Here is a 19,256-nt window from a genome sequence, read left to right as displayed (position 1 = left end):
TTGTGATTCCCGTAAGGGTATAAGTCATTGATATAGTGGTTTTATAAATATGAATAGCATTCTAAAATTGGACTCTGGTACTTACACAGCGCACTACTACGTTGATTGTTAATAACATGCTAGTCAGTGATATCCAGTTATCTCAACTTTTCTTTACAAAATGTTGATCGAATGATTTACGGATTTCAGACTTCATGTTGATTACAGTTCTGTTCCTATCACTATTTATATTACATTTTTATCTTGATATTCATATGTTGGTACTGTTGAGCGATTATGCTCACCCTTGCAACCTATTATATATATATATATCGCAGATGCCTAGAAGACTGATCAGACCTTGGCAGAACCGTGTCTCAGCCCCTTCAGGACCCGGCTCCTCATAGGTAGTTAGTATCAGGCCACGTGCGGTCTGATGAGTTGCTGAATAAGTTAGTTTGTGTCAGACTTTTGAATAAATGGTTTGTAATAACGTGTAGCTTGGATCATACTTGAACCTGTATCGGATCTTGGTTCGAGGTCGAGTTAGTATATTTTAATAATAATCCCGTTGTTTATATTTCTGGTAATTATGTTTGGTGAAGTCAACTCCTTACCCCGGGGTTGAGGCCGTCACATCCTCACCACCACCAGTTTCCTTTTTCACTAGAAAAGAATATAAACAGATTTGCAAGAGTGAGCTAACAAGCCCAGCAAGTCACGATGACAGTAACTGAGATTAACCACGATCAATCGAAATGATATAAGAAATCAAGTTTACTAATAAGTAATGTTTAAAATTGGATATTCATTTTTATTTTAAAAACCAAGGTTGGGTTGCTGATCAGTCATGCACTAACCCCAAGAAAGGCTCCCGGCTTTGCTCTATATACTGGATCTAAGGCACACATTGGCCTATTATGACCACGAATCTGGTCCATATTTAAAAATAATCCAATTCTAGAACCACAATATGGTAAGCAATGTAAATTAATAGTTGAATCATAAATAACATTTATCTAGAAGTGTAGGATGATCAGTAATTCCATGAAATAACAAGGAAATCATAAAGGTTGGGTTTCAATCAAGGAAAGAATCAGAAAGTAGAAGACCCAAGGGTTCAAGAGTTACAAGAATTGGTCTTCTGTTACACAAGATATAAGGGTTAGTATGTTAAGCAATCTTGTATCAAGAATCAGTATGTGGTAGATATGTATTTTTGGAGTAGTATCGTATAGGTGTGTTTGTATTTGAGAATTCAACAATCAATGGTTTTATGAAGAATTAGGCTTACGGCTCAAGTCAATAAGAGGTTTGGGTTAAGTACTTTAAAGTACTTGTAATATAGAATAAGAACTGTTTGAAAAAGTTGTAAGATAATGAAGAGAGTTCAAAATACTTATAATATCATCAAGAAGAATATGAACACTTGCCTTATCAATCCGCTTTTACTTTACTAACACTTGTCAGTTGGTTCCCACTCGTCAATTACTTGATTTCCCATTCTACGTCTCGCTTCCTCTGTTAAACATCACATTTACTTATCAATACTCATTCTCATCTCGTTCTATTCATTACAAGCTTCTAACTAACCTTTGTTTCACCCAAATCTGACGTACAGATTGAAACTTACAGAAAAAATAGTCAAACAATGCACATACAATCACGTTACGCATTAATCAGGTCACATATAACACGTAGCATGTAAGATATTCAATTAAAATAATTATTCAAAGAAGATTCAGGGTTAAAATGATTTTCCAGGTATTTAATACGAATTTTTGAACATTTTTCGGAATTAAAACGGGACTACGAATCATTTTACAATTAAATAACAGGGTTCGAATACCCGAATCGGACTTTAAAATAACTTTATAATAATTATCGAGCCTTGAAAATAATTTAAAATAAGTTTTTAAGGCTCAAATTTATTTTTCAGAATTTTTAAATCAAAAATAAATAATTAAAATTAATTAATAATTAATTAAATTATTTAATCAATTAATAATTAATTAATCGATTAATTAAAATAATTAAAAACTAATTAAAATTAATTAATAAAATAAATCAGATTTATTTTAAGTAAATAAATAATTAAAAATAATTTTCGCATATTTAAAAATAATTAAATAAATATTTTCTGAATATAAAATAAATAAATATACATTTTCTGATTTTTTTAAATTAACAGAATATTGTTTTTGAAAATAATTAAAACAAAATATGGTTTTTTAAAGATTTTAAAACCGAGATACTAAATTTGAGATTTTACAAAAGTTTGGGGGGTAAATCTGCACTTCGTCGTCTTCTCCGACGACCTGGTGGCGCCGGTGGCGGCGACACCGCCGACCGCCGTCCCCCTTACCCAGAAAACTCCGAGAAACTGCAGATTAACAGCACTACCTTCCAGGATTATGTTGCTGCGAACAAAATGTACAAACAACTCGTGGTTTGGCTGGAAAACTTCTCCAATGTTTTCCGACGCCGCCACGATCATTTTTCTGGCGAGTTCGATACAGACAGCTAACACAGAAATCAAATACATTAATCGAATCAACACTTCACGATCTACACATCTGTAACCATCAAATCCACCCAGAATCAACAGAATAGAAACCCCCAATTCGAATTAAATATATTCAAGAACATAAACCCTAGTTTAAGTTTTGTAGAATCAAACATCATTTTCTCTATGTTATTGAACTCGGTGTTTAACATATAATATACCAAAATGACCAGAAAAAGATTATCTACACGATGGAATCATCAAATCATATCAACAACATCAAGAACAAATTTTCATAATTTAATCCATAAATTATTCGAAATAAATTAATTAAATAGGAAAAATACCGTTATTTCTGCACACAAATAAATGGTTGATTCAGAAAGAGTTTTTCGAGAGTTTTGTTTTGATATGTTGCACGCCCGAATCGGAGTTCGATAAGGCCTTCGTTTGTACGATTGATTCTCATGAACGTAACGTTTTAGGGTTTTTCTCTGTATTTCTTATATGTTTACTGATGATTATGATTTTATGAATAAAATGAAATAATAAAAGGGCTATATATATTTATGGAATATTGGTTAGTGTTGGATCAATTTGGATCGATAAATTAGTTACTTAGCCGCTAAGTAACTGCAAAAACGATCCGATTTAATATCTGTATTGGATAATTATCCCAACCGGGCTTTTTATAAAATACTTTATACAAAAATAATGTAATATTAACCCGTCTTTCGAGAATACGGGTTTTGTTGATATATTGAAATAATTATCATATCGAAAATTCTACGCCGGGATGCGTACGGGTCAAACCGTAATCCGGATCGAAAAAGTCAAAACACGGAAAATGTCCGAAATTACCATATTGGGTTAGGAAGGAGTTTTCGGAAGAGTTTCAGGTTGTAAGAATGTAAAAACGGTTGAAGTTGGACGATTCCCGGCTTTATAAAATAATTTTGTAATTATTCAGAAAATAATTATTGAATCTGTAAATCATTATAAAATTATATAACGATCTAAAAATTACTAGAAAAAATACCTTAATTATCTATATTTTATTCTGGACATAATAAAATTAACACACTCACATTTTGTCACATACATACATCTAAATATTATTATCAATCAACACATAATTCACCAAAATTCACATAATAATCATATAATAATTATTTGTTGATAAAAATAATTACACGCGATATCCCAGATATTACACAAAGGATTTAGTCGTCACTATAAAATCTCAATCCAAATTAACCTGTTAAATCAATAAATAAATGCCAGCAACTCAAATATAGCATCTGTGACCCCGAACTAATCCAAGATTTTTTAAGGTTACAGTTCTAGAAACAAGAATTCCAAATTCCAAAAATAATTTTTCACTTTCTTTTCAAACTCTTTACACAAATTCCCAAACTCAAAACTTAACCCACAAGTATAACTTCAAAAAGAAGTATACTAGACCAACGATTTAATAACATAACTAATACATATATGTTATAGCCAAAATTTGGTACTGGATCATCTCGGGTCCAGTACGGGTCAATTGGAATGGAATTGGGGCAAGAAGATGAATAATTAGGTTTGGGTCTACATTGTATGAAGTGAAGACGCGCCTTGTATATGTAGGATGCTTCCATGATTGTGTAGGCTGTACCTTGGGTTGTCATGTTAAGAGATGGGGAGGAAGATATTGAAAGGAGGAGGACGCGCCTGATAAGTAAAAATAACGGGATGAACTGTACAGGTAATAAGGTTGCCATGTAAGGAGAATATGTGTATTTACAGGGGGAGGACACGTCTTGCGTCCTGGAGATGCACACTTTGGGATGGTTGAGCTTATTCTCATTCAGGACAAAGCAAATAGAGATACTTGGAAGATATAGCAATATGTGGAGTTTGTAGGGTCAGGACGCGCCCAATCGTTCAGGACGCGTCCAATTTGTGAAGAATGTATGATCAAGAGTAAGTTTAAAGCAAGGCAAGCGTGGAAGGAGCAATGGAGGATTATTTCCACTAATGTATTTGTTGCAGGTACTCTTTGAAGAATTCCCTCCTTGAGACGGTCAAGGAGGGGGATGTTCGTGAAAAGCTTGAAGGCCTCCATGGGTATGCCTGATGATTGAAGGCCTCCTCCTATATACAACGGGTGTCCTCGTTGGGGATGCGGGGTTAACTTTGGTGTGTGCTTTGGGAACTCTTTTCTTGTATTCAACGGGTGTCCTCGTTGGAGAACTTTGGATTCATCTTGCACTTTGCACCCAAGAGCTTGGGATCACCTGTCCTGTTATCTGGTAGGTTATCCTCATTCGGGGGACAGGGACGTGTCCGACATTTGGGGTGAACCGTGGCTATACCTGCGTCCGTAAATCAAGGGAGATAGCTGTAGCGGTGTGTTATCCTTGCGCAGGGAGATGTACTATCCGTGAAGTCCTGCGATTACGGACGATCCTTGGGCCTTCGCGGTTGGGCCTCATAGTTGGAAATTCCTAAAGCTAGCGGAAGATGGATTCTGGACCGGGCCTAGGAAGAAGAAGTCTAAACCCATTAGATTTCTTATTCCCCAAGAACTACGTGGGCTTGATTCCCTATAAATAGGGATACGTATGAAAATTGTAAGGGGTCAGAAGCGAGAGCCATAAGGAGCCACCACTAACCTTAAGCAATCTCAGCCCCCAATTTATCACAACCACCACACTCTGCTCACTTTTCAGGCGAAGAACATCCATCGTAGATCTTGATTTCGGTGACGAACCTCAAACTTTGTTGATACCAAATTCCTCCATCAACAAATTGGCGCTAGAAGGAGGGCTGCTGATCAAGATTATAATCTCAGGAGGAAGAGATGTCTCATCACGATGAAGGTTCTTTACGCAAGAATTGAAGGAAAGTCACGGAGAAGTTTGCAAATAACGGCCACGAAGGAGATCCGTGAAAAACTGTTTTCATCCAGGGGGTCGAAGGAGATTTGAGTGTAGTATCCGTGTCCACGAGGGAGATCCATGGATGATGATATCCAACCATGGGGGTTGAAGTTTGCAGCCATAGCCATGAAGGAGCGAAGTTGGATGCAAAATTCGGATTTGATGGGTTAAGCGATTTACTTACACTGTTTGGGCCTTATCTTGAGTTCCATAAGTCAGATTTGGACGATCTTATAGCCTACGTGAAGCTTATTGAATTATCTTTAATTCAGAGATGATATGGCTATAAGAATCTAAGTTGAACAGCCCAGAAACAGAGGAAAACAGCAGCTACGATTTTTTACCAAAAAATCCTATTTGATTCAGAAGATTGCAAGAAACCAATTCCATTAAGAAGATTGGGAGAAACCTATTTGGTATAGAAGATTGGAGAATCCTATTCTAATTAGAAGATTGAAGAATTTTATTCGATCTAGAAGATGGGAGAATCCTGTTTTAATTAGAAGATTGGAGAATCCTATTTCATTTAGAATATTGGAGAATCATATTCCAACAAGAAGACTGAACAATCCTATTTGATTTAGAAGATTTGAGAACACTATTCAGATCAGAAGACTTAACCAGGCACAAATCTGAGGACGATCGGGAGGAGAACACTCCAAGAAGAAGGCATTACTATCATGAGCTAGTCATCGCCTTTAAGACGATCCCTCATGGTAACACTCAACTAGTTTCGTTGTATTTTTCATTACTCGTTTCTAGGACTTGTGCAGGAAGAGGATTGGGAAAGAGACTTGGCATGGAGAAAATCCCCAAAAAGTCTTAGGACGCACCTTGATTAAGAAATTTGGGGCCCAGACGACTTCCAGCAAATTCCAGGAGAATTCACCGACTAGACACGTCTGTCCCTCTAGGACGCGTCCTCTAGGTAACATTCCAAGTTCCATATTAATTGTATTTATTACAGGTAGGAAATCTTATGAGGAAAAAATCTCATGAATTACCAAGCGCTGCGTCACAATATATCAAGGCGCGCCCTCTGCATGTGAAACATTTAGTGGAGAATTTCCCTCCCAAGGCGCGCCCCCACAAGAGAAAGCCTATGGAAGTTTTCAATAAATTTGTCTTGATGATCATATGAGTTATAGTCACTGCTTCAAGAATGGCTCGGGTGGAACCACTTCCTCGTCTTTCAAGACGCGCCATTTCCTTAAGGCGCGCCCTTAAAATAATATTAATAGTGAGGTGAACTTTATTGACTACAAGGAGAATCATAATATTGGAACTTCAGGAGAAAAGAATCTATCAGAGTAGAGGTACCATGAATCCTAGGACGCGCCCCTTGATTGTCAAGGTGAGGCCCCAGGACATGAATCAGCTCCTCCATCTAAGGATGTAATGTTATATCCTCAACAGTTATAAGTAAACTCTCCAAGGCTGTCTCTCTTAAGGCGCACCTTCATTGAAATACCCATGTCATCTTCCTCAACATTAAATACATGATTTAGAAAGAAATAAATGAAGTACAATGATCTTCTTAGTGTGTCGAGAGTTTAGTTTCAGCGAATGCGCCCTCACATCCTCAATAATCTGAGTGAGTTTTCAGGACGCGCCTTGAGCATATCTGGCTCATATATTAAGACTTCTTCTTTCGATATGATTATCAAGGTCATCTGGTTATCTTTAGCAAAAAGAAAATATGAGAGTTGCATTAGACGCAAATGAGGAAGATGAAGCTACAAAGTGTTTTTTACAGGGTACACGCTCGGGGGGTAGGTCACCTCTCATTAGTTCTGTGGTGTTATGTATTGCCACATGAGTAAGATATAAGGCTTTTTCTAGAAATCAGAGAGATCTCAAGGTCAGGAAAACATCCATGTTTAAGAAAATGCTCAACTTCAAGAAAATGTCTCTGAGAGTAAGATGCCCTTTATCAGATACCACTTCGTGAGATGCCTCGGTGAGAGATGTTTTAACAAGAGATAGTTTCTGCATCCCTTAAGCTTTGTTGAAGATAAAATCCTTCTAAGAATATTGATCTTTGATTTAGTTTTGTTACATGAAGATTCTGTAGAAGACCCTTGTCGAGGTAGATGCTCCTCTTATATAGGATGCACCCTCCAAGGATGATTTCCCTTGTCGAGGTAGATGTCCTCTTATAGAGGACACGCCCTCCAAAGATGATTTCCCTTGTCGAGGTGGATGCATCTCTGATAGAGGACGCGCCCTCCAAGGATGAATACCCTTGTTGAGGTGGATGCGTCTCTGATAGAGGACGCGCCCTCCAAGGATAATTTACCTTATCGAGGTGGATGCATCTCTGATAGAGGACGCGCCCTCCGTGGATAATTTCCCTTATCGAGGTGGATGCGTCTCTGACAGAGAACGTGCCCTCCAAGGATGATTTCCCTTGTCGAGGTGGATGCGTCTCAGGCAGAGGACGCGCCCTCCAAGGATGATTTCCCTTGTCGAGGTGGATGCCTCTCTGACAGAGGACGCGCCCTCCATGGATGATTTCCGTTGTCGAGGTGGATGCGTCTCTGACAGAGGATGCGCCCTCCACGAATGATTACCTTTGTTGAGCTAGATGCTCCTCTTACAGAGGACGCGCCCTCCAAGGATGAATACCCCTTGTGGAGGTGGATGCTCCACTTATAGAGAACGCGCCCTCCAAAGGATTTTCCTTATCAAGGTACACGCGCCTTATATAAAGGACGCGCCCACCAAGGATGAACACTTTTTTTGAGCAAAACGCCGCTCATAAAGAGGACGCGCCCTTTAATGATGTTAATTATTTGAGGAAGACGCTAGCACTATAAATGGCGCGCTTTTTAAAATTAGATGATTGTAGAAGATCATAAAAGTTTTGACTTTGGTTTGAATAAAAGAATCACACTTTTTGTGGAAAATACGAGGTCATCGGTTTGGAGCTATGATTTGGCATGAAGTAAGATATCAAATATGGAGTAGTATTGTGTCATCGGTGGAAGGATCACTCTTAGTAACAAGACACATCCTCATTACATCAAAGATTATGTATTACTTGAAGATTAGAGAGCTAATGTTTTATTCTGGTCGCGCTTTCCTTAGAGCGCGCCCTCATATGATGACCATTTCAGTTTAAGGCGCGCTCATGGGAGACCAATATTCGGATGAAAAAGTTAGAGAACCCTCAAACCTTTGCTAATGAATTGTGCTTTTCCGAGGTATGTGAGGTGCACATTTTTGTACAAATTCTCTTATTTCTTACGCCGAGTTAGCTCATGTAAGCTTAGAGATATGGTACATAAGTGGTAAACCTCTCTAGAAAAATAAAGGTTAAATTTATCAAGAAGAGAAGGGGTATTCATAGGTGAAGGCGAGAAGAAGTGTGGATGATAATTGTGAACACGCCAAAGAGTGATAGCACGTCGTCCTGGTCAATAAGGAGGATAGGATTCCGAATATGCGGTCTTGATTGAGAACGCGCCCTCATAGAGGAAGATGCGGAAGACGCACACTCATACGATTGGAGGATGACACAAATTTTTACTTGGATTTAGATATTAGAATTCCAATTTTGTTTCCAACTTCATATGGAATTCGGGGGTAGTTGTTATAGCCAAAATTTAGTACTGGATCATCTCGGGTCCAGTACGGGGCAATTGGAATGGAATTGGGGCAAGAAGATGAATAATTAGGTTTGGGCCTACATTGTATGAAGGGAAGACGTGCCCTGTATATGTAGGATGTGTCCATGATTGTGTAGTTTGTACCTTGGGTTGTCATGTTAAGAGATGGGGAGGAAGATATTGAAAGGAGGAGGACGCGCCCAAGGCACAGGACGCGCCCTGATAAGTAAAAATAACGGGATGAGTTGTACAAGTAATAAGGTTTCCATGCAAGGAGAATATGTGTATTTTATAGGGGAGGACGCGTCCTGCCTCCTGGAGATGCACACTTTGGGATGGTTGAGCTTGTTCTCATTCAGGACAAAGCAAATAGAGATACTTGGAAGATATAGCAATATGTGGAGTTCTTAGGGTCAGGACGCGCCCAATCATTCAGGACGCATCCTATTTGTGAAGAATGTATGATCAAGAGTAAGTTTAAAGCAAGGCAAGTGTGGAAGGAGTAATGGAGGATTATTTCCACTAACGTATTTGTTGTAGGTACTCTTTGAAGAAACCCTCCTTGAGACGGTCAATGAGGGGGATGTCCGTGAAAAGCTTGAAGGCCTCCAGGGGTATGCCTGATGATTGAAGGCCTCCTCTTGTATTCAACGGGTGTCCTCATTGGGGATGCGGGGTTAACTTTGGTGTGTGCTTCAGGAACTCTGTTCTTGTATTCAACGGGTGTCCTCGTTGGAGAACTTTGGAGTCATCCTGCACTTTACACCCAAGAGCTTGGGATCACATGTCACGTTATCTTGTGGGTTATCCTCAATCGGGGGATAGGGACGCGTCCGGCATTTTGGGTGAACCGTGGCTATACCTGCGTCCGTAAATCAAGGGAGATAGCTGTAGCGGAGTGTTATCCTTGCACAGGGAGATGCACTATCCATGAAGTCCTACAATTACAGATGAGCCTTGGGCCTTCGCGGTTGGGCCTCATAGTTGGACATTCCTAAAGCTAGCGAAAGATGGATTCTAGACCGGGCCTAGGAATAAGAAGTCTAAGCCCATTAGATTTCTTGTTCCCCAAGAACTATGTAGGCTTGATTCCCTATAAATAGGGATATGTAGGCAAATTATAAGGGGTCGGAAGCGAGAGCCATAAGGAGCCACCACCAACCCTAAGCAATCTTAGCCCCCAATTTATTACAGCCACCACACTCTGCTCACTTTTTAGGCGAAGAACCACCATCGTAGATCTTGATTCCGGCGACGAACCTCAAACTTTGTTGATACCAAATTCCTCCATCAACAATATATATATAAACACAACTTTATACAGTAGAACTTATTCTACTTCCGCAAACCCTGGACCGACCATCTTTCAAAAGCTTCTTCTTTGCTTTCTTAAATTATGCAGCTAAACAGCACAAACTAATCCTCGTTGGAGGTTAAATTTAAAAAGACATGCAAGTATGAGCGAAAGAAATGATCAACAAGATCATTATAGCATATATATGGTCTTTTTGAAATAGAACCGACATCTACACTAGAGTAGAAAATTTTTGTTAAGAAATCCCAGAATTGATTCCCTAATTATATTAAAACCCTGTTTGATGTTTTCGAGCAAAAATATTTTAGCAATATTTTGAATCTCAAAGAGAACAAAACTCGTAAAACAGTGTTTACGAAAATATCATAAACAACAATAACATGAAATAATAATTATGGATTGAATTATAAACTTTATTCAAAACAGAACTCTTGATATTAATACTCATTTTGTTGTCATATCAAATTAGATATTAATACGAACTTTGATGCTCACAACATCCCATACTGAAGTCAACACCAATCATCTATACTAATACGACCTTTGAAACTTAACAACAGCCAAAATATCCATATCAATCAGAAACTGAATCAAAACTACATTTCACATTTTATCCGAAACCAAAACACTTAATAAATCATTTATTATATGGTTATCAAAATAATATAATAATTTAGATTGAAATCCTCGAACGATGGTGTGTTGCCGCCGGTGATCAGCCGCGGAGCAACACCGATATGTCGAAGCATATCCAACTAAACAAAGGGGTACCTAAGGCATATATTGGCCTAAAAAGGTATTATATCCTGTATAATACCTAGCTCTCTGCTGGATAGCCGCCACGGCCTCTTACGTAACCATCCAATCTTAAAACATTTTATTGAAAGGGGTCATAATAATCGACACCCTTATAATTTTTTTTATTCCCCCATTCACTTGGGCAGGAATACTCGCAACCAAATCATTTTTCTCAAAATCTAAAACATTTATAAATCCATTAATTTGAAAAGTAAAAAAACTTAACTATTCTGAACATAGAATATGAGAAGAGTACTTGCATAATAAACATTTAACTCAGCGATATGTAAAACATTTATCTATTCCGAACTTGGGAATAGAAAAGCAATATTTGCATAATCACAAGCAGTTGAGTATGAAAAATATTGAATTATTCTGAAATTAGAATAGTGTAGGAAACTTGCATAATAGGATTCAAAATAAATATCACTTTAACAATAAGTGATGATAAGGATACTTGCCTTTGGATTTTTAGCAGTTAGTCACACTCGCAAAAACACAATCCCTCATTCTGACATCTCATGGCATCACCATCTTTCCTTTCGACAATTCACTGATGTGCTGCTCCTACGATTGCTAGAAGCCAGATATCCAATACCATTCCATCTCATTCTCCCCCATGTTTGCTCCTGCTCCTGCGATTGCCAAAAGATACAACTTTAATCATCTAAACGATAATTACTCGATGAACTACGCGTCAAACCCTATCGTCTACCCATACGATAGCCCACGCATAAAGGAAACAGTCAAACACAAGACTCTTGACCCACGCATGCACGTAATTCACATAGCACATAAGCACATAACTCACGTATCATATATTTCATATCACACATGCCTCGGTTCGTTAAAACATTTAACTCGGTATGTTTAAAACTGAAATCGGGTAAAAATATGATTTATCGATCAACAAAGTCAGAATGACTCGTAAAACAAGCGACCATTCGAAACACAAGAATTTAGGTCTCGAAAGTATTTTTAATGCAAGCGGAATATTTTTATGAGTCTATACACGTTCGTTTCATATTAAACGGACAAACGGTCTATTTATTATGTATAAAATAAGAATAAATCAATTAATAATTATATTGATTGAATATTCAATACCTTTATATAATTTTAAAAGCTCAAAATAATTTTAGAATAATATTTGTCTCAATTATAAATAATTACACTTCATTCAACTATTTACAAATAAAATTAGTTGATGAAATGAATTAATCAATTAATAAATGAATAACTAATTAATCAAAACAAATTATAAATATTTGAATCAAATTATAATTTTTGAAAATAATAAAAGATAATGATTTGAAATTAAAATAGATATTTTACAAAAAAAATCGAAATAACGACTTTGTAAAACAGACTTTTCTCGGGGTCATAACTCCTCAAAATCAATTACAAATAACACAATCCAACTATACTCTAATAAAATTTATAAATTTAAAACACATAATAATTTATATTTGCACGTATAAACACGCAAGAAATAAAAAACACGACCAAAAGCGACTTCTACAACAACTTCTAAAAATTATGAAATAAATATATAAACACTAACATGCGATAATATACATAAGTACGAAGGCAAAATTTCGAAATCGGTACCCAAAATAAATTTTGATCACCCCGAAGGGAATATCTAATGTCCGGAAAATATCTCCAGAAAAATCCGAAATTCATAGCCATAAACACATACACGCTGAAATGCCATGTGGAGTAATCAACGCCGTCAAACTCCTTTTCTATGCCCCAAAAATAAATTAAAATGAAAAATATGCTCTGCCAATTTTCTTTTCAAAACCTCGCAATATATATACCCATGCGTAGGTATCGCAGCATTGATCGTTTATATATATAACAATTGAAATTTGGATATACGGTTTGTGAGATATGAATTTTTGAAAATTAAAAGTGTATAAATATACGAGAGAGAGAGGAGAGAGAGAGACATAAAAGGGGAGGCGGTGGATGGAATAGTAAAGCAGGGGAGGTTAAGTACGTAGAAAACGGGGGGAGGGAAGTGGAACAGTGAGGGGGTGGGGCGGTCAGGGTAGTTAGATTTTTCTTTTTCTTTTTTTTAACAAGACACGTGTATACAAATTGTGACACGTATCTTTTTATGTGCTACCAACTTGCCAAGTGATTATTTTCTAATCGCAAGCTCAATTCTGTCTCGTATTTTGACTTTTAACGATACAATTTACGGGTGAAAATAAATCAAAATATTACCAAAAAAAAATTAAAATTTCTGAAATATTCAAAAAATAATAAAATATAAATTTCGTAATTTTTAATACATTTTTGAATCTAACATCAAACCCACATTTCATGATTTAATGAACAAACTTGCGAGTGAAACTAATTTGAAAAATTACCGAAATACTTCAAAAATTCTGGGAATATTTAAGAACTAATAAACAAAATTTTTATAGTTTTTAAAGCATTTTTTACTCCCACACTATACCCGCATTTTACGATTTAATGAACAAACGTGCGGGTGAATATAACCCGAAATTTTTCCGAAATAATTTTAAAATTCTCAAAATATTCAAAATGTAAGAAAATATGAGTTTCATGATTTTTGAAATATTCTGGAATTTAATACTAAATTTATACTAAAACACATTAAGAAAATCAGTTAGCGATAAATAATTGATGATATATTGTTTTCTAAATTTTATAAATTCCCATAAATATTTTTTGATATTGTAAAGCCATAAAAATAATTTTAAAGATAATTTAAATATTTATGAAAATAAATTTTCAATAAAACCACTTTTAAAGACAAAAACAAAATGATACGACTCAGTAATTAATAATACAAATAATCCTCAATCACAAGTGAGTCACACACAATTAATATTACATACAACACATAGCTAACAGAATATCCACTCAATCCCTAATACAACAAAACCAACTTAATTTACCGATATTAATAAAATGGTCAACTTTCAAATAAACTTTTAAAAATAATATATTTAATTAAATATTTCATAAATTTGCAAGGATCAATACAACACTTAATAATTAGTACATTATCGTTTAATAATACGAACTCGTCAAACAGGAATAAAATATCCACCATTTTACTCCTTTCAAATCAGAAAACCACATAAACATATTCAAATAATAATAATTCTGAAGAGAGCACTAGGGATCTTTTAGCCAACTTTCCAGTCTTCCATACATAACTTTTCTTAAAATTTCAAATAATCACTAAAACTCCTTATACCACACAGTTATCACGAAAACTTCACTTCGTACTATTGTTCCTTCCACATACCATTTGACCAATTTCTCAATATGATCACTTTCACTGATTGCGAGAAAGAAGAATAGAGGGAGATAAAGAGATAGAAAAAGGAAGAAAGAGATATATAGATAAATAAATAGAGATAAAAATAAACAGACTGGCTGCGTAATACGCCCCAATATTTTAATCGCATTGTAATCCACTATTGCTATTAGTAATCCCAACATACAGCCGTACTTTGACTTGACCAAAATAACTCAGCCCAACTTATTTGGTACACCTTCGAATATTTAAGATTATAAAATCATGGAATTTCAAAGAGAAAAGAATTTCGTATCATAACGAGTGTTCCACCATTGTGGTTACCAAAATCTGAATTTTAGAGAAAGTATTGTTAAAATGAAAGAATAACTGAGAGATTAATATGATCATATGAACTTGGAGTTGCGTGCCCAAATTAAGACACTACTAAAGGTTGTTAACCTTCTTGTAGTCACAACAAACACAAGTGATGGCATCCCATCCAACTCCTATCACATAGATAGGTGTACCTTGTGTCCCCTATAGTTAGGGTTGTTCATCTCAGTCAGAATAAAAGAATATAAAAGGAATTCAAACTCAAATGAATAAAACTGAAAAGATTTCAAAGCTGATATTTATGGAGGAAATGGAATCCAGAAAACAAGATTCTGGCATAAAATGACTAAACAGGTGTTTCTGGAGCAGGTATTTCCAAGGTCTAAATACTTATCTTCGATTTAAACTCTTCGGTTGACTCGCCATCCGATTCTCAACACTTCTTCATATTCCAAGGATATAGATACTCTTCATCCACTACGCCATAGATGGCCTATCGCAATGGTTTGATAATAAGTGTTACTAAACTATGTTACATTAGCTATGTTCATCTTACCCTATCGCAACGTAATACTTTTAACGTTACCATAGCTCTGACAACATGTTACTGTAGTTATAGAGTGTTGCATACGGTAACACCTGAAAACTTATGTTACAATAGTGTATTAATGGATAAAATAGTAACATTTTATAATAAATAAATAAATTTGACTTTAAAATTAAGTAGTTTTGATTATATCATCAAATGCTTATTTAAAAATATAATTTTGATCAAATAATAGAATAATTATTTATTTTTAATACTAAATTAAACTAATTATAAATTTTTAACATATAAAGAAATTTATATTTAAAACCAAAAAAAGTAAATTTTAATAACCTTATTATATGATGCTCAAATTAATTACTTTAGAAAAATAAAAAAAATAATTGTTTAAAATTATAAATTGTACCAAGTATGTGATATTATTTTTAAGTAATTCTTTTTTATAAATTTGGATACAATTTTTTTAAACTAATTTATTAATAAATAGTTGAAAGACAAAGTAGAGCAGCTATAGTTTCTAAAATGTTTAAGCGGGCCGAAATTTTGGAGAAGCGGGCTTCTTTTTGCATTAGCGGGTAATACAAATTTTTTAGAGCAAGTCCATTATTCTTTCACCCTGAACAATTCTTATTTTTCTACCTACCCTTTCTCTGTCTCTCAATCCACTTTCTCTCTCTCCCTCAATCATCTCTCTCTCCATCCTACTTTACAAATAAATTAGAGTCGATTTCATTCAATTAAGAACTAAGCTTTCACGTATCGATGGAAAGGGGATTGCTAAATTGATTCCTTGTTCAATCAAAACTAGGAATTTTATGTTTAAATTAGGGGTTTTTATTTTTTGGATTTTTTATGTTATTTTTTTAATTCGTTTATCTGTTTGTTTTAGGGCTAATTTGGTTTGCTATGGTATCTAATTGAATATCTCATATTTTGCTTTTGCGAAAAGGTACTTTCTCTCTTTGATTCGTGTATATGGTTGGGAAACTCAGATATTATGATCCGTGTACCCCTTCTGTTCTAAGAGAGTGTCGCAGCATTATCTCTCAAAGCGAGGTACGCACTATTTATATGTGTGTTTATATGTTCATAATTTTTGTTTATTGGGTTTTAGGGTTTATTTTGTGAAATTGAGATTTTATTTTTTTTATTGATTTTTGACATGAGTTTTGGTGGGATTTAAGACCTTTTGGAAATTTCGATGTACGGAAATTTTGTTAATTGTTTAGAATTTTTTTTATTAAAATAAGATAAAATTATAAACTGAAGGTTGAGAATGGTTAACATTTAGGGGTTTTCAAATTAAGTTTTAGCTTCTGGTTATTATGTTCAAAATGTTAATTTTAGCTTTCCTTAAAGGCTGTTAAACTTTTTTTCAAATTATATTGTTGTAGTTGTAAATGCTGGTTTTAAGGTGTGCGAACTGGGAAATATGTCAAAAAGGTTGTTAATGGGTTTGATATCTTACTAGTACTTTTGTTTTAGATTCTGATATCACTAGTGAAAAGATTACAAAGAGCTTGTACTGCTCTTGGCGATTACGGAGAAGAAAGCAAGAAAGCACGTTGCACTTCCCTAGTGAATGGGCTTTTTATATTTTAATTTTATACAAAAATGATAAGTTAAAGAATTGGCAGAAAAACATGGTAGCAGTTTCTAAAAAACTTTAGAGTTGTTTATTGTGTATAATTCCTGATTTTTAACTCTTGTCATCAGAGTAATGTGAGACAATGTTCACTTCAAGTAGCCTTGATGGAGCTGAAAAGGGCAGGTGAAAATGTCCTACGACTGTAAGGGAAGCACCAGGTGCGTCCCATCTCATATGATACATCAGATACTTTATGTCTTTGATATTTCCTATCCTCTTTATTTAAATGATGATATAACATTACTTCTTGACTTGGTTTCTAAATTCACAGAGAGGTAAATTCACAGAGCTATCTGATATTTAATATGACTGACTTGCCATATTTGTAGAAATGTACAGCTTACTTTTGGAAACGTATATTAAAGATTCAATGGAGAAGCATAGATTGTTTAATGCAATTGAAAGTATTCCATGTGCTGCTCAGAAAGCTCAGTGGGCCTTGAACTTGATCAAAATGTATCAACTATTAACATAATATTTAGTTGGACTAGATTATGGTAGATGGTTATTTCCATTTTAGAAACTCATGCTGCATCTTAATTATATTTTGGTCAGACACACCCACTAGAAGCAATTGTAAAATATAATTTTCAGTTTGATATCCTTGTTGACCTGCATCTCAGTTTTACGAAGGAATGAGGATTTGTTCACTTCATACTATATCTTCTTGCCTATTGCCCATATAAAGCTTGTCATTGTCTTATATTAGTCATGACTTGGTGAAAATTAGATGTTAACCTCTGCACAAATTCAGTAGGTTGTATCAGAAGTACGCAAGACAATTGAATCTTTAGGCTTCATCGAAGTTGAAACACCAGTTTTACAGGTTTGTTTCACTTAGGCTTGCATTTTGTTATGTTATAATTTGCATAAACTTCCTGTTACGAACTCAAATATGAACTTGTACTTTTACGTATTTGGTACCCTGTGCATTACATTTTTTAGCTCCATGATATTTGATACTTTTTGTGTGCTTCCATTTAATCTCCTGTTATGCAAAAAAGGATCTAGTGACTTCAACTTATTAACAGACCAGCCTTAGTTTGATCATTCCTCTGTCAATAACTTTTGCATCTGTATATTCTGTTCTGCATCTTATAGTTTGAATCAGTGGCTTGTTGAGATGTACAAGAGGAAGATGAGCAAAGATCTTGACATACCATAAAATGCAGGAGCTAATGGCTCAAATTGGAGGCTATATATGTGAATATTCTTCACAACTATATTAGTTAGTTAACGTATTTAGTAAATAAATCATTATGTGTTTGTAGTTCTAATTTTAGTATTTATAATTGGAGGCTTCTATTTCGTTTTTTGAATCGGTATATCTTTTTCCCTTCTTCTGCTTGTTCGCCTAAAATGTATGTGCCTGTAGCGTGTTTTTATTGTTTCATTTGGTCTATTATTATCAAATTATGTTTTGTTGTGGTTTTTTCTGTGTATGTGTAATTTAGTTGAAAGTAGAGCGATTGTCATCGGATTTTAGTGGTATTGATTTCGATAAAATTGGATAAATCAGCTTCATTTATATATATGTTGTGTGTTTTTATGTACATGTAAATGCTGAAATGATTGCTAGATTGGTAGTTTAAATTATAGCAGCAGTTAATCGGATATGGTATCGGTAAATATATATTGGTTATTCCAAAAGTTATAGTTTTCATAATAATTTGCTTGATGTTGAAACCTTTTGTAGTCCAGAGTTCAATGTGTTCATTTGGATGGATCTATGATTATGAAGGCAAGGGATGCTACCATCACAAGATTTACCGAGGATCCAGATTGCGAGCTTGAAAGTAGGAGGGGTTGCACTTAATATCATAGTGGCATCACTATTTTTTACCCATCTTCTTTTGCGTACTCCAAATGTTTTCATACTAGATTTCAGATGTTTATTTATCGTACTCTAGACTATAGACTATGTACCTGTTTTTTGGATTATATGGAGTTGACGATGAAATGTGTGAAAACTGAAGTAGTATTTGGTGGGGGTTTGTGAAAACCGATTTGAAGTTTTGTGGTTCGAATTTTTTATTTGTTGACTTGTATGAAAAACAGGTTTATGGCATGTTGAATTTACAAACCATTCATGTCAATTTTTTTTGAAAAATATGTTACATTAGGTACTAAAAATATTACAAAGAAATTGGTATAATACAAAACATTACTGTAACAATATGCGTCAAAGGTAACATTAAAGTATGTCTATAGTATCACATTATGTATGTTACCTTTGCAAACAAATGGGGCGCAAAAATGGGGCCCACATGTGGGCCCCACTGGTAGGCCCCATTTTTTTTGAAAATTCT

General features: G+C 35.0%; 1 long non-coding RNA gene across 4 annotated transcripts; it reads left to right on the top strand.

The window, feature by feature from the left end:
• Positions 1-15,928: 15,928 nt before the first annotated feature.
• Positions 15,929-18,985, top strand: LOC141710918 (uncharacterized). 4 transcript variants are annotated; one of them, XR_012571139.1, is made up of 4 exons: positions 15,929-16,355; positions 17,016-17,105; positions 17,705-17,773; positions 18,649-18,985. It is a non-coding gene; the product is annotated as an uncharacterized LOC141710918 (long non-coding RNA). The 4 variants fall into 4 exon arrangements; XR_012571136.1 differs by having other exon boundaries at positions 18,644-18,985; XR_012571137.1 differs by having other exon boundaries at positions 17,702-17,773.
• Positions 18,986-19,256: the final 271 nt, after the last annotated feature.

This window comes from Apium graveolens, chromosome 3, assembly GCF_009905375.1.
Source record: "Apium graveolens cultivar Ventura chromosome 3, ASM990537v1, whole genome shotgun sequence".
NCBI lineage: Eukaryota > Viridiplantae > Streptophyta > Magnoliopsida > Apiales > Apiaceae > Apium > Apium graveolens.
The sequence above is the reverse complement of the archived record's forward strand: the minus strand, read 5'-3'. Positions and strand labels throughout refer to the sequence as shown.